This window comes from Balaenoptera borealis (assembly GCF_965194805.1).
Source record: "Balaenoptera borealis genome assembly, chromosome: 1".
NCBI lineage: Eukaryota > Metazoa > Chordata > Mammalia > Artiodactyla > Balaenopteridae > Balaenoptera > Balaenoptera borealis.
In genome coordinates, this window is record NC_138860.1 from 15686414 (window position 1) to 15701446 (window position 15033).

The 15033-nt window shown below is 39.7% G+C and overlaps 1 protein-coding gene and 2 long non-coding RNA genes across 14 annotated transcripts in view; 1 reads left to right on the plus strand and 2 right to left on the minus strand.

Moving 5' to 3' along the window:
• The window catches only part of ESRRG (estrogen related receptor gamma), a 636910-nt gene that overhangs the window by 88133 nt on the left and 533744 nt on the right, over nt 1-15033 (minus strand). The gene's annotated exons all lie outside the window — the stretch shown is intronic.
• Nucleotides 10761-13921, minus strand: LOC309630613. Its single transcript, XR_014245839.1, has 2 exons — nt 13847-13921; nt 10761-13660 (listed from the first exon to the last, which is right to left on the minus strand). It is a non-coding gene; the product is annotated as an uncharacterized lncRNA (long non-coding RNA).
• LOC309630527 overlaps nt 13658-15033 on the plus strand; it is a 29701-nt gene continuing 28325 nt past the window's right edge. Inside the window, exon 1 of the long non-coding RNA XR_014245735.1 lies at nt 13658-13919. This is a non-coding gene — a long non-coding RNA (uncharacterized lncRNA). The remainder of the gene's footprint in view (nt 13920-15033) is intronic.

Here is a 15033-nt window from a genome sequence, read left to right on the forward strand (position 1 = left end):
GGGCAAACTGTCTTCCATCACTCCCGCCTGTCAAGACTGGTCCTCTCCCTCCATCCCACCAGCTGACCAGAGCGTTCAGTATCCTGGAACCAACTAATGAAATCTGATCACTCATTTCACAAGAAAGTGAAGTGGAAAAAAATGACTGGTTTTAGCTTGAATCACAGCTCTACCACTTTCTTGTTGTGTGATCTTTGCGCAATTCATGAACGCCTTTTAGTATCTTTTTTTCCTCTCCTGTAGAGTTAAGAGTGAAGAATTAGAAAAACAGCATCTCTAAAAAGCCTAGCACAGTACCGGGCACATAGTAGGTACTCAGTAAATATTCATTCTCTATGGCCTTCATCTAACTCTTTCCCAGGAAGAATGAACATAGCATGTAAAGGAAACAATTGCAAGGCAAAAAAAATGAGTCTTTATTGGTGGAATTTCAGGACTCAGTAGTATCTTGGTAGAGAAGCTATTTTGAGACCTGGGGCATTTTTAGCATCTGTCACATCACAATAGGCAACCACTTAATCTGAGCTGCAGAGAGTAGACTATGGCTAGAGGTGGTGTTTCCATAAACTCCTCTAGGAAAAATCCTGCAAATACTTGTGTGAGAGTGAGAAATCTATCTCCCCTCTTTCTAAGAAAGATGAGAGGGACATTGTTTTCTAGGCAAATGTTTGAAAAGAGAAAACTAGTATGATTAGAACAAAACAGTATGTACCACAGTAAACAATGTTTAATGATAGAAAACATGGCTTTTTTTCCAAGGTTGATATTATTACTTGGGAAGGCTTACTTGATGTCTAAAATTCTCATGGCATTCTGCTCTCATTACTTTAGGAACTCAGGTTAGCTCAAAAATGACAGGGCCATGATACCTATAGAAAGAGGAAACTCCAATTCGGCACAGTTGCTAGTCTAACATAAGCAATCATAATTGGCCTTATTTATTTTTTCACCTGATAAAATACATTCTGAAAATCTGTGGAGAAGCATGTATAGTAAGCACCTGTTTATTTCAGAAAACTAAATTTCAAATAATTTAAAAAATAAACTGCTAGTATCAAATGTCAAATGTCAAATGCATAAAATGTCAATTTCTTGGGAAGGGTGCAGCACAGATTTCATTTCTGTTATGCTTTTAGTACCTTTCCTCTATTTCTGGAGACAAATAAATTTTGAGAGAGCCTAATTAGCTGTCTATTCAGGTACAACTCAGTGAAAAAGCAGACGGCATTCCTGGCTGTTTTTCCCCCAACTTCAAATTTCTTAGAATGCTGAATTTCTGCTTAAACTGCCTCAAAGCCCTTGAGATCAAGTGACGATTTTATTTTCTGCAACACCAGATTATGAAAACAATTATACAAAGCATCAATAGCATTTCTTCTCCACATAATTTTGGTAGAAACATGGGAGGACATTAAAAAAAAAATCTGTAACAAGTTAGGTGTTTTAGTAGTGTAGGGGAAAGACAAGGGTTTGTTGCCATGTTTCATATGCATTTTGACGCACGCCACCCAAAGCCAATTCAAAGAGCAATCAGGGATTACCCGCAGCTCCGTTTTCTCTGGAGAAGAACACACGTTCTTACATTGCTTCCAACCTTTACAAGCCCCATCCCTGGGGTCAACTGACTCACGGAGAAAGTCAGATGAGGAACAACATAAAACACGATTACTGCTCTAGTTTTCCCTAAATGCTCTAGGTAGCCGTCACTTTACCCTGTGTACACCGCATTCCACTACTGCCCAAAGTAATAAAGACTTCTGTCACCGTGAGAGCTTTTCATCTTCAGAGCTCCTTTCTCCTCTCCTGATAAGACTGCCAACTCCACTCTCAGTAAATGAGCTCATGTGAACACTTTATTTTCAGTGCGTGAAAACAAGGGCCACTGCCCAGATTCAGAGATGGAGGGGGTGGTGCTCGGTCTTCAAAGTCAGATGAGGATGTTTGAAAGGGATTGAAACTGACCTAGGCAGCCTCCCTTGGAATAAGGAAGTTAAAGCTGAGCCATTATGTTCCTCCACTAGCCTCGCTTCTATTTTACAATGAAGTAAGATTTGGGCGGGAAGGGAGGGAGGGGGACAGAGCAGCTACCTCGAAACCGATTTCTGTTTGTGAACATTAAACATTTGCATTCACTTTGGCCAACACCACTAGCCAATATCAATGCCTCCGCAAGTATATGTGAGCTGAACGTGTGGCACAGATGGCTAAACCGTCACAATGCAGTCAATTCCGAAATAAGTGAATCACAGCTTAGGCTTCCTCGTCCAAACAGTAACTAAATTTAATTTTTTTGCAATCAGTGGCATATGTTTGCATCTGTGTACAATGTGACTTGGGCCAAATCTGATATGGCCATGGCATCCTGAGTACTAAGGCTATATAATTCCTAGGGTTAAACGTATTGCAAATACCAGAGGGGTACATGTTAACTAATTAAGAATATACATGGCTTTTTTGGTCCCTTGGATATCTACCATGTTTGTATAAAGGTAAGAGCTGCTGACCAGCGGGAAGATCTTCACTGATGTATTTCTAAAATGTTTAAACTTACCCCATCTAAGAATAATAATAATATTTCTAAAACTTTTAAACTTGCCCCATCTAAGAATAATATGTGGAACACATTTAATTTCCTATTTTTTCTAAAAGGGATTGGCTTTATCTGTCTGCCTCATTATATTCACCCAATTCAATGTATTCAAATATGTAAAAAGTACTTATTATGTGCCAGGCTCTGAGGCAGGTATACAGATAAATAATTACAGCTGTGTAATGTTTGTTTTCTAATAAAAGCATGAGCTAGACCCTAGAAGGAACATAAGGAAGAAAAGTTCTCTGGGGAAGTCAAGGAAGGTACTTGCGCATAACTACACGCGTCCCACAAATAGGTAATATGGCATTCATGGAAGCGCCAATAAAAATCTCTTGAGTCACATGAATGGGAACTTCTCTCCATAGAACATGCAACTGAAAGCCCTAAAATAAATTGTTCATATTGAAAACCCACAGTATAAAACCTGAAGACAACAATTAGAAGCAACCACAAGCAATGAATTCTCCAGTGACCGGCATCTCACTTAAATGGTGAATTGAGGTGGCTGGGTGTCTAGCCAAATCATTTTCACTTTCTTCATTTTCTTGGGTAGGGTGTTTTGCTCAACATCTGTGCCCCACAGTAAGCTAGCGAAATAGGCTTTCTTCCTCAATGGCCAAAATCTGATCCAGGTTCCAATGGAAAAAAAGAGGCCTCATACGGTCCGGGACCTGGATCTCCTTCCAAGCTAGACCCTTAAAGCCCCTATCACTTTCCTGTAATTCACTGAGTGGATCAGTCAGAAAGAACTAATTCAATGACTACTGTGTGCAAAGAAGAACTCATGGCATGTAAACCTTCTGACACAAAGTTTTTAAGTTATAGTTAAAAGAGACAAAATATACATAGAGGAAATAATATGACAACAATTAAAAAGCCAACAAATAGTCAATGCTGAAAATAATGTTATAAGCTAAATCCTTGAGTGCTATGGAGATTTGGGAATTTAGGAGAGAGTGATGAATATAGTGATATGGGATTAAGAAAGGAAGACTAGGGGCTTCCCTGGTGGCGCAATGGTTGAGAATCTGCCTGCCAATGCAGGGGACACGGGTTCGAGCCCTGGTCTGGGAAGATCCCACATGCTGCGGAGCAACTAGGCCCGTGAGCCACGACTACTGAGCCTGCGCGTCTGGAGCCTGTGCTCCGCAACAAGAGAGGCCGCGATAGTGAGAGGCCCGCGCACCGCGATGAAGAGTGGCCCCCGCTCGCCGCAACTAGAGAAAGCCCTCGCACAGAAACGAAGACCCAACACAGCCAAAAAAGAAAAAAAAAAAAAGTAAATAAATAAATAAATAAAATCTAAAAAAAAAAAAAAAAAGAAGAGAAAGGAAGACTACCCGAAGGAGATTGATTCTGAACCAGGTCATGAAGGAAGTGTTGGGGAACTAAACATATTATGTTTATTATAATGGTTCCCAGTGAATTCTTTCTGATTTATTTTATAAGAAAACCACAATCAAAGGTTTTTAATATCTGAAAAGAAAAATAAGAGATAAAGTATATGCAAGCTAGTATTGGTTCATTAGTCATTTTTAAAGAAAGAAAGAGCACATTAGAACTTACATGGTCTTAACATCTCACAACAAGAAAGAGAACTTTACATGGTGTACTTTCCTTACAATTTCTTAAAACTTTGCTATTTACAAATTCTAATATAATTAATGGGGAGTGTTTATAATGCTTAATGCTGAAAATCCTCTGATCTAACTCATTTTTAAAATGAATTATTGCACTTAACAAGGAAAAAAAAATCCTTTCGATTTTTCCCCACATGCTACAGTTCTCCAAGTATTCCATATTTTCAGCTATTATCCCTTTCTTACAAAGAGCCCACTTAATAATGTTCACTCTAACAACCTCATTTATTTTCCAGAAAATTAACTCAGTTTCAACCCTGATTAATGATTTCATCTAAATGAATCAAATTAAAAATTGAAAATTATATTTCAAAAGCCAAAGAAAAAAAAAATTGACCATTTCCAGTTAACAAATGATCCTTTCAAATATTAAAAGATGACCATGAAGAGTGTGTGATAGTAATGAAATCTGGCTCGGGTCTGCTGCTTATCTGGAGTTCATAGAGGAGGAGAATTAAAGGAAAAAAAAGAAAGAAGAAGAAAGAAAAGGAAAAGGTACCCTACGCGTTTTTAACACTGAAATCCCTTGGGAATCCAAACTGACTTCTGCTTAGGCTTTGCCTGTAATCAGTGTACCAAAATAATATGAGCATTTCCCTCTTAATTAAAACTGGTTGGGCTGAAGATGCCCCTCAAGCAGAAGGGGGATTAGGAAGTCACACACACACTAATAGTCCCTGCTAACAAAACCTACCTCGTGAAAGAACGCTTCATGCTACACTGTCTTCTCTATGAGGCAGAAGAAGCCCATAAGGAAAACAAGCAACTAATTAGGGAGAAACTTCTTCTCTGTTATTTTAAAAAAGCTACCTTGGGCCAGGGATTAAGGAGGAGGGAGTAAATGGGTGAAACACAGAAGTTTTTAGGGCAGTGAAACTATTCTGTGTGATCCTGGAATGGTAGATAAACCCAGAGAACACTAAGCATGAACCCCAATGTCAATATGAACTTTGGGTGATCGTGATGTGTCAGTGTGTGTCAGTGTAGGTCTATCGTAACAAATATATCACTCCTGTGCCAGGTGTTGATAGTGGGGGAGGGAATATATGGGAACTCTGTGCCTTCCACTCAATTTTGCTGTGAACCTCAAACTACTTTAAAAAAATAATGTCTATTTAAAAAAAAAAAAAGAAAAGATAGAATTCTCTCCACAAAATCTACTTTTGGGGTCTATGGGATTACTGACTTTACCCCAAGTCCTGTGAAAGAACTTTAGAATAAAGGATCACGTCACTTTCAGCTAGATTTCCTTATTTAATTCAATCGTTTAAATGTATGCACATCGAGAGTAACCAACACAGAACGAACAGCCTTCAAGCAGGTGTCAGAAAACAGAACGGAGGCGTTCTGCTTGTACACAGGATGCATCCTGTTTCTTTGACGGATATATTCACTTCAAGCTTTCCCTTCGGAGCGCAGCAGATTGTTAAAGACAGAATAGCCTCTCAAATGATGAGGGAGAAAAAGCTGCTTCTGTGTCCCTCCCCAATCCTCCGCTGGGATTTGACTCGCGGAGGTCGTTAAGGGCTTCGCAGAGGCCTCCCAAGCCGGCCAGCGGAGGCGGGAGAAGGGAGGCGGGATGAGGGATGAGGGATGCGGGATGCGGGATGCGGGATGCGGGACGCGGGACACGGCGGCTGCAGATGCGGGCGGGGGATGCTCGGCTCCGACTGCCAGCTCGGCCTCCCGCCCCCCCCCCTCGCGGCCCCCCGGCCCCCCGCAGGCTGTCGGCCCGCCCCAGATGGGCGCGGGGCCAGGGGCTCTGCTGGGTGGAGGGCCCGCCCTGGGAAGGAGCCCTGGCCGGCAGCGCGCGCACCCCGCCGCCGCCCTGGGGCCTCCCCTCCGCACACGTGCGTCCGTCCGGGGCGCCTCGAAGCCACCGCATCAGGAGCCAACCTTAGAGGCAAAACACAAACGCAGAACAGGGAAGGAGGGGATCTCCCAGAAAACTGGAGACCAAAACTATACGGAACACATCTCGAGTGTTATGGGGAAACAAGGGGATCTGTGACTGAAAACATTTACTAAACAGTATTCATTCTCATGACTTGTTTGGGTTCGGACAGAGAAACACGACTTCAAATGGAATAAGCAAGGATGGACTTTTATTTAGGGCAAGAATGTGGTGGGTTTGGGAGTTATAGGTTTACTGCAAGTTAGCACTTCGCAGCCACTTTCTCTTCAGTGGCTTGTTTCCCATGTCCCTTGTCATAGCTGTTGTGCCCAAACCCCCCGTGCCCCCAGGTTGGAAAATTATTTCATTAATCACCACAACAGGAGGCAGATATTACTACCTACAATTTAGAAGGGAAAATAAAGACACAGAAAGAAGTGACTTGCGTCATGACCCACCCCCCCCAAAAAAAGTATCGTGTTATATGGCCCCTTAACTATTATGAATCTGCCAGACTTTCTGTAGCAGACTTCATAAAATTCTAGAAAAAGTTTCAGTACCCCGCATAATTTTAAAAACTGAAATCTATTCAAAGCCCTTACAACTGAAACGGGCCCTTGGGAGATTACTAAAATGCCTTCATTTAACAAAGAAATAAATGAAGGCTCAAAATGGGTGAATGACTTGCCTAAGGTCACACAGCTAGTAAGTAAACATAAGATAAACATGTATGAAAATGTCTGAATCAGTCCTAGTCTTTTTGCGTTCTGCTTAAACTCCTGGTGCTTTCAAATAGAGTAATTGTTTAACACACAGTGAAGGCTATAATCTGCGTTAGCACAGAAAGTGCTGGCTTGAATGAGCCTTTGACATCTGTAGGGATTTCGTAATGATTAATGGAAAGGATGAGGAGGGCCTGGCTATGCCAAGAGGAATGTGATTCCTTTTCCATTACATTTTCCCAAGGAGTCTAAACGTTCTCAGACCCTACCTAGCTTGTCGTGAGCCTGCCAAGACTTGTGACTATTCTAGGTACATACCAGCTTTTTTGATGAAACATAATGCAAAAAATAAAATTTGGCTTGTGAAAGCAAATATTCTTCAACACCAAATATAATCTTTGCACTTTTCAAACAAGAAGGCTGGGATAAGAAAATCAGAACTAGGGCCAACTATAACAGGTGCTAATAAAATTTTTCCATGAACCATTGTGTCCGACTAATCCCTACCCTGACCTGGAACACTTTGGCCATTTTAATGCCAGGCCTCTCTGGGTTATCTATTCCAGGTTAAACGTTCCCAAGTGGATTGCTGATTCAGTGCAATGGAGAGAAGTTCTGCAGGGATTATTCTAAAACTGTGCAAGAATTTCTCTGACAGTCTAGATGAACCAAGTTTTCAAAATGATGATCCAATGAATTACCTAGCTGAGTAACATCTTCCCAGCTTAACAGGACACTGAAATGATTTCCTCATGTTCAAGCTTCAGGAAATAAATGTAAACTTGCTGTAAATTTTAATTTGTCTTTAGTAACTGATCAATAATCTGACATTGTTTTCATTGTATACATGAAGAAAATGAAGACAAAATAATTTTTCAGCTGTATCATAATGGTGTTAAACTACATCTATATAGCATGAAAGAAAACAATAGGTGGAGATAATCTTTAATTTGGTTGCTACAGATAGCAAAATCTGATAATAAAGATTTCAAAGCATTATCTTTTTGAATTACTGAATTTAGCCGCTATCTATATTAATCAGAATAAGCACATTAATATCTTGCTTTTATATTTGATATCACTTAAAATCCCATTTTAATCATTGTGTATACTGAATGACATTTTTAAAGGAAATTAATCTATGTAGTTCTTAAATACCATTTAATTTTCATTAATAGTTCCTCTTGTTCATTTTTCACACTAAACTCCTCTGCTTACTTTAACATGTAACTCAAAGCCCACATTCTACACAAACTTTTTCAAAATGTATCTTATTCATCCATTCTCCAAAAGACTGACACAATCCATGAATCGACCCTAATTTTCACTGAAGTAGTTTGCAAATATTTGTTATAACTTTATTTACCTATCTGCTTTATCTGGTTTGACTACTTGCCGGATGAAGATAGATTTCTATTTAATCCTCACCATAAAAAGACACTATTGAATGCTAAGGAGCCTGTGAATACTCCACAAAAGATCACCGGCTGCAAATCAGTTTAAGTCACAGACATATAAGAAATGAAACGCAAGCACAGTGATTCAGCGATCTCAGTAATTTTCAAATGCTTCTATAAAACTCTGAGATTTCCAATAAAGAAAACAGAAAATTCTTTAATTTATGCCATAACATTCTGGTTACAAATTCTACCACCCAGTGAGGAAATGAGGATGTGACACTAAGAGAAATAATGCATATAAAGGAGGAAATTGTTGTTCTACCTTTGTCAGAGTCCAGATGGGAAGACAGAAACCATACTAGGCATTTCAACAGGGAGAATTTAATATGAGAAATTGGTTCAAAGGGTGTTGGAGAACTGCAAGAGCAAAAATAGCGCAGAGATCCTAACTGCAGGAAGCTTCTGGAAATTGTGGGAGCATAAGGAAGATTCAGTACTATCAGAATCTGGAAGCCCAGCAAAGAGGTCCCCATTGGACTAAGACTCAGACCTCTGAGCTTATGCTAATGGGGCTTGAGCGGGAGTGCCAAAAAGAGCTAGAAACGGAGCCAACTGTCAATGCCAGGGCAAAGGGTCTTTGATGGGATGGCACTGTCAGGAAAAAGTCAACAGGAAGCAAACATAAAGATCCAATTTCTTCTCTCTCCCCCTGCCTAGAATCCCAGCCGCCGCATCACACACACAAAAAAGAGTGGGCTTAGAGCTGAAAGACAATAGCTTGATAAAGGGCACTAGGCTTAAGCAGGCTTTCATAACTGGATCATCAACCTCATCTCTAAGAAACAGTAAGCTTTCTATAGAAGTGCATCCTGGGGCATTAGAAAGGGATCGGGTCACTTGGATGAGCCAATAATCTGTTTCTAATACCTAGCGTTCACCCGCTAACTTCCGCATTTACATTCTTTTCCATGGCCTGTATCACCTAAAATATTTAGCTGTTGCTCCTTGATCTAAACCCTTACTCTTGACCTTTTAACTTTAAAAAGGCAAATGATATCGCTGTTTGTCACCAAAGACACAGTAGTGTTTCTGTGCAGGATAACTACATCTTTGGAATATACTGAAACCCTACCCCTGTGGCCTTAGGGCTGCTTTGGCTTGTTACCAGGAGGACAGGTGGATGGAAGTGCGGGGGGAGATGCCTGTATGTGAGGGGCGGATGCATATGTGTGTACAAGGAGGCTGCTATTGTAAAGAGAAGCACAGCACAAAACTAGGCCAAAAAAAACGTAACCAAGAAACAAAGCTCAAACAGGAACTTGATAAAGAAGTTACTTGTTCTTTTCTTCTTCTTCTTCTTTTTCTTTTTTTTCCCATTAACATTTTTGGCCAGATCCTTAATGTATATGAAAACAGAACTATTGCCTGTGAACCAATTTACTAAACAAATAGCAGCTGTAGTAAAACATCTGTTTGGGAAAGCGGAAATATAAATTCATAAAATCAAATGAAGGCAATGCAATTCGTACTTTCACAAATATGTGAATGTTGGACATATGGTGCAGTTTGCAAAAGATTATCAATCATTCTATTAAAAAACAAAGTGCAAAACAGGTATCATTGTGATTTCCACACAACATAATAGCCAGTATCTGAATAAGATTTTAGAAAATGGTATATGAATATTTCTCACGAATGAGAGGCACCATTCCCATCTTCCTTGCAAAAGAAGTGTTTAAAATGAAAGATAGCATTATATCTAAAAACACTTCTATATATCTATACTGTCACCAAAAGTGGAAAGATTGGTATAAGTAACATAATAAGTAATGCAATATGAAGACTAAATAAAATAATAATAACAATAGGAACGAAAAATCATATGTGGAACTTGGGAAAGGCATTTGCTAGATTATGCACAGACTTGCCCTCTAGTTCATTAGGGTCAAAGCGATTTGCTTTCTGAGATCAATCATTAGAGGACCTCTACTAAAAATTTCAATGAAACTATGAAAAAGAAAAGTAAGGAAAAGACTGGGTTTCATCCTTATGTACCCAGCCTGGAAGAAAAGCACAAATCAATAAAGAGAGCTTAGATTAAAAAAATGAAACAAAACAAAACACAAAAACATCTTCTGAAGAAGTTGCTGCTATTTTCATAGGAAGGGAAAAGCTGATCTTCTGGTTTGTTTGTACTGCTTTGCTGCCCCTGCTCTCCTTCCTTCTCTTTGATTCACAGAGTTTAAGTTAAAACCAAAGAAAGACATAATACATCCGAAACCAAAATCACATCACTAGTGTATAGCAAATCTGAGAGTGGTAATAAATGTCAGAGCTGTAAAAGCAAAGGCAAGCAGCTAGGTTCCTTTTTTTTTTTTTCCTTTCTTTCCATACTTAAAAGTGAAATACCTAGCTGTTATCTTGGTGCCTGCAGAGCCTCCCCATTGTAGATTCAATAATACAAGAGGCTTCTTATCAGCAGCTGGGGTGACTGATTGGAGCTGTGATATGTTTAGACAATGCACTGTATTTAACTGAATTTACAGATGCCCCAACTCAGGCGTGGTAGTAAACGCCAGAGACTAATAGGAAATTAAACATGTACAATGGACTAACTCCATTTGCTCTCACAGTGTAATGTGTTTAGTTAACTTACTCATAGTCACACTTTATCTTTTTCTGTATGGATTCCCTGGGATATGTTTCAAATTGGCCAGAGATTAAATCTTCTTTTCAATTTTTTTGTTACCATTTTATTGCTGCTTTCCCTTATTATGGGCCCCTCTTTCTCTTGCAGAGATAAGCTAAACAAGATGACCCTCAGTCCTCCCCCACCGACCCAATTATCAGATAGTCAGCAAGGAATGCCAGGCTACAGGATTCCATAATATTAATATTAATATAACATGAGAGGAACAAAAATCAGTCACTTATTTGAAAGCAATGGTGTATTTAACTCATTTGAAATTTAAATGTGAATTTTAATGTACCTGGTATGTAACACATACATACAGAGTGGGAGCAGCATGCCCAGGCCATTCGGAGAATTGTTTTAACTCTTCATTGTTTCATAGATTTGCTCACAAAAACAGCTGCAAGTAGACGTGTGTCTACGTGCACGCACAGCCCAACTGTTGAGGGGGAAGGAAGAGTTGTCACAGTGCTCTAGTGCTTTCCATCTGGTTAACAGAGAAAGAGAATTTATCGTTAGATAAATCCACGGATGGTTCTGTAGATCTTCTTTGAAAGAGGTTGTTCAGAGAGAACCCTCTCGTTATACGAGAGCCACTGAATCCATAATGGTTCTGTTGTCCTTAGGAAACCGTAAAGAATTTCTACATTCATGAAAGCATGTTACCTAGAGAGCATAAAGGAAACCTCTAGTCTATTCTGATCACATGTGGACTCCTGAGAGGGTTCAAGATAGTCCCATCTCAACGCTGACCACATCCCCACCTGCCCATGACCCTGACCTTGAGAAAAGTGGAGTTACATACTGAAAAAACTGGCGACAAAGGTTGACATGAGGCTACATCATGGTGACCTCTGATTCACTTGTTTATATTTATTATGTGGACGAGCAAAAACATTTTTTTGCATCAGTCTTTCTTACAAAGCCAAGAAGTAAGGAAATCTAGAGCAAACACAATGGTCTGGAAAGGTGGACAGAGTGGATGGTTTCCTGGCAATTTACATGCTTCAAAATCTAAAGAATGAAACTGGACAGAAAGAAGGTACAACATAAACCCTATGTGTACATATTCACACCTACTTCTGAAAGACCAACCCCTGGACCCTACCACTGAGCAGTCCCATTCTGATACACAGGAGACCCAAGCCAGTGACCGTGGCCTTCATTTTACATCATCTTCTTCATTCTCTATTTCCGCAATAGCCCTTATTACTGAGTGCACAAACTATTTTATCAGAATCTTGCATCTAATGAGACGTATAAATATTTAAACAAAATGGAAAAGAAACATGTGACTATGATGATCAAATGCTAAGTGCCTGAATATCAGAGTCCTTTCAATCAATTTTTAAATTGGCTTTTTTTAAAGCAAGGATGGCACCAGATGAAGACACTAAAACCACACATATCCACACAAAACCACTATAACCCCGGCTTATAGAATTAATCATCCCAAAGCATTATTACCCCCATGCCCAGATCCAAACTTAACTCTGTGGAAAGAGCAAAATGGCATGGAGTACTAATGTCATTTGAAAATCAAGTAATAATCAAATAACCATTACTCAGTAAAACAGACTTCATAGTATTATGAACTGAGCAGTCCAATAAATGTTACTTCTCTTAATCAGTTCTGATTGGTATTTGCTATAGGAGACACAGACAAATCTTTGACCAATCTTTAATTAGTATCACTGATGAAATATTTATTCTTTTAATTTGAATTTAGAAACCCAATAAAGCCATGTTTGCATCTTTTATCAACTTAAATATTATCTTCCTTTATTGCTTTTGTCATGACTGCAGATTCTGAAAATGTTCTCCCAAAACAATGCGTATTTCACATATGCATAGTTGCCCTGGTCTCATTGTTTTTAGGGCAAATATTTAATATAGGCATTCAGGTCATAAATTCATTTCAGTCCTCTTTCTGAGGGGATCATGCAGTAGATTTCCTCTAAGTGTCAAGAGAGAAAAGGAAGATCTTTTTAGACATCCGAAGACCTTCTTAGGGAATCATAGATTCACCAAATCGTACCTAATCCTCCCTGGAGTTCCGGGGGTTCAATTCACAGAAACGGTGGGGCTGGACAACATTACCGGGCCCTTGTGTCTAGGGCCCAGACACTGAACTCAGAAGCCAGTGTTCTATATTTGGCTCTACAACCGATGGGCTGCCACCTTTAGCTTAACCCGTCTCCCAACCACAGACACAGTTACACAGTTCCCAAGTCTGATGGTTCAATGGGGATTGGAGCTCATTTAAAATAGCAGAAATCACCAAGCATATTATTAAAATCTAATGAAGCAATCAGATTGCACCTTGTTCCAAGAACACCTTTACCAATTTCCTCTAGTCCACAAAACACCTCTGAAATTAGTAATATCCAGAATACTCTAGGAAACAAAACAAAACAAAACACAGGAGGGACTGTATCTTCTGAGAGTTACACAAACAAATAACATAGATGTCCTCTGTATTGCTCAGAGGAATTTGCAGGACTGGAACATCTTCCCTAGTTATTGGTTTTGAATTTTCTTTCACCTTCTCTCTTGCATTCTAGAATCTCCAATGAAAGCTACCTCTTTGTGACAAATCTATCACAAATGGGTGTTTGTAATGTGTAGAACATCAGATGTTCAAACAAGCTGTGCTTGTTCATCTATTACATGTACTTGATAGCACCATCTACTCTGCTACCTAGAAGTTTCAGTTACACTTACTCCTGAGATTATTATGCATGAGATTATAAACTTTTTCTCAGAAACTGGGTCATACTAGCTTTTGTTTGCTATTGTATATTTAAAACCCAGCACAATGCCTGGCACATAAACATCAAATGAGGAGAACACAGATCTTTTCTCAAGGAAGCCAACACTTAGTGTGTACTTGTCTCTAGGGAACCTTTGATGGCGTCTACCTGGGAGACTGCGCTTTGTCCTTGACACAGCTTCTGCTGCAGAGTCCTGACCTCCAGGTGGGTGCAGACTCTGATACTCCTACAATCTTACTTCTATCCAGAAATCACAAAAACAACAACTGAGGTTTTCATGTTTCCGCAAGATCTGTTTTGTGAAAAAATGCCGAGTATGATCCCTAACGCTTTTAATCAGATTCAATAAAACAGAATACTCTGGGATTCAGGAAATAATCTTCACTGAAATCCATTTTAGAAGTAACAAGCCTACTTTTTTCTTAAAATAATCTGCCATGAAAAGATAGGAGACACAAATATAAAAATAACCTTATTATTGATACACTAGCTAACATGTATGTTGTGTATGCTGGCATTTCCTGTCAAAATCTTCATTAGTCGCTAATACTGTCAAACAAAATCTGGGCCCACAATTCTATTTGGTGGTGGCTGTCAGGTTATATTTTGCACGTTTCCGTATTATTTAAAAGTACTTTTCCATATTTAATATATGATGGCTTACTGTACCTTTCCACCGGCATTTATCACCACTCAAGATTGATCAGTCTCCACGAAAGTGAAGTTCACTGTCACAGAAGGGCCTAGCCCTCATTTATTTCCCTGTACAGTATTTGGTACAGAGCGGAATGTACAATAGTAGATGTGCCTTCAATGTAAAGGTCACACACTTAGCAATAGAAATATAAGTTATTAAAATAGACTTATAGGGCTTCCCTGGTGGCGCAGTGGTTGAGAATCTGCCTGCTAATGCAGGGGACACGGGTTCGAGCCCTGGTCTGGGAGGATCCCACATGCCACAGAGCAACTGGGCCCGTGAGCCACAACTACTGAGCCTGCGTGTCTGCAGCCTGTGCCCCGCAACGGGAGGGGCCGCAATAGTGAAAGGCCCGCGCACCGCGATGAAGAGCGGTCCCCGCACCGCAATGAGGAGTGGGCCCCGCTTGCCGCAACTGGAGAAAGCCCTCGCACGAACCGAGGACCCAACACAGTCAAAAATAAATAAATAAATAAATAAAGTAGCTGTAAGAGCACCCAAGCCCTTACATTAGGGGGAAAAAAAAAAAAAAAATAGACTTATAATCTTTAAAAACATCAAGTGCCCTTAAAGTCTACATAATTGTACAAAATTCAATGTGTATATTTTCTTTTGCTCCAG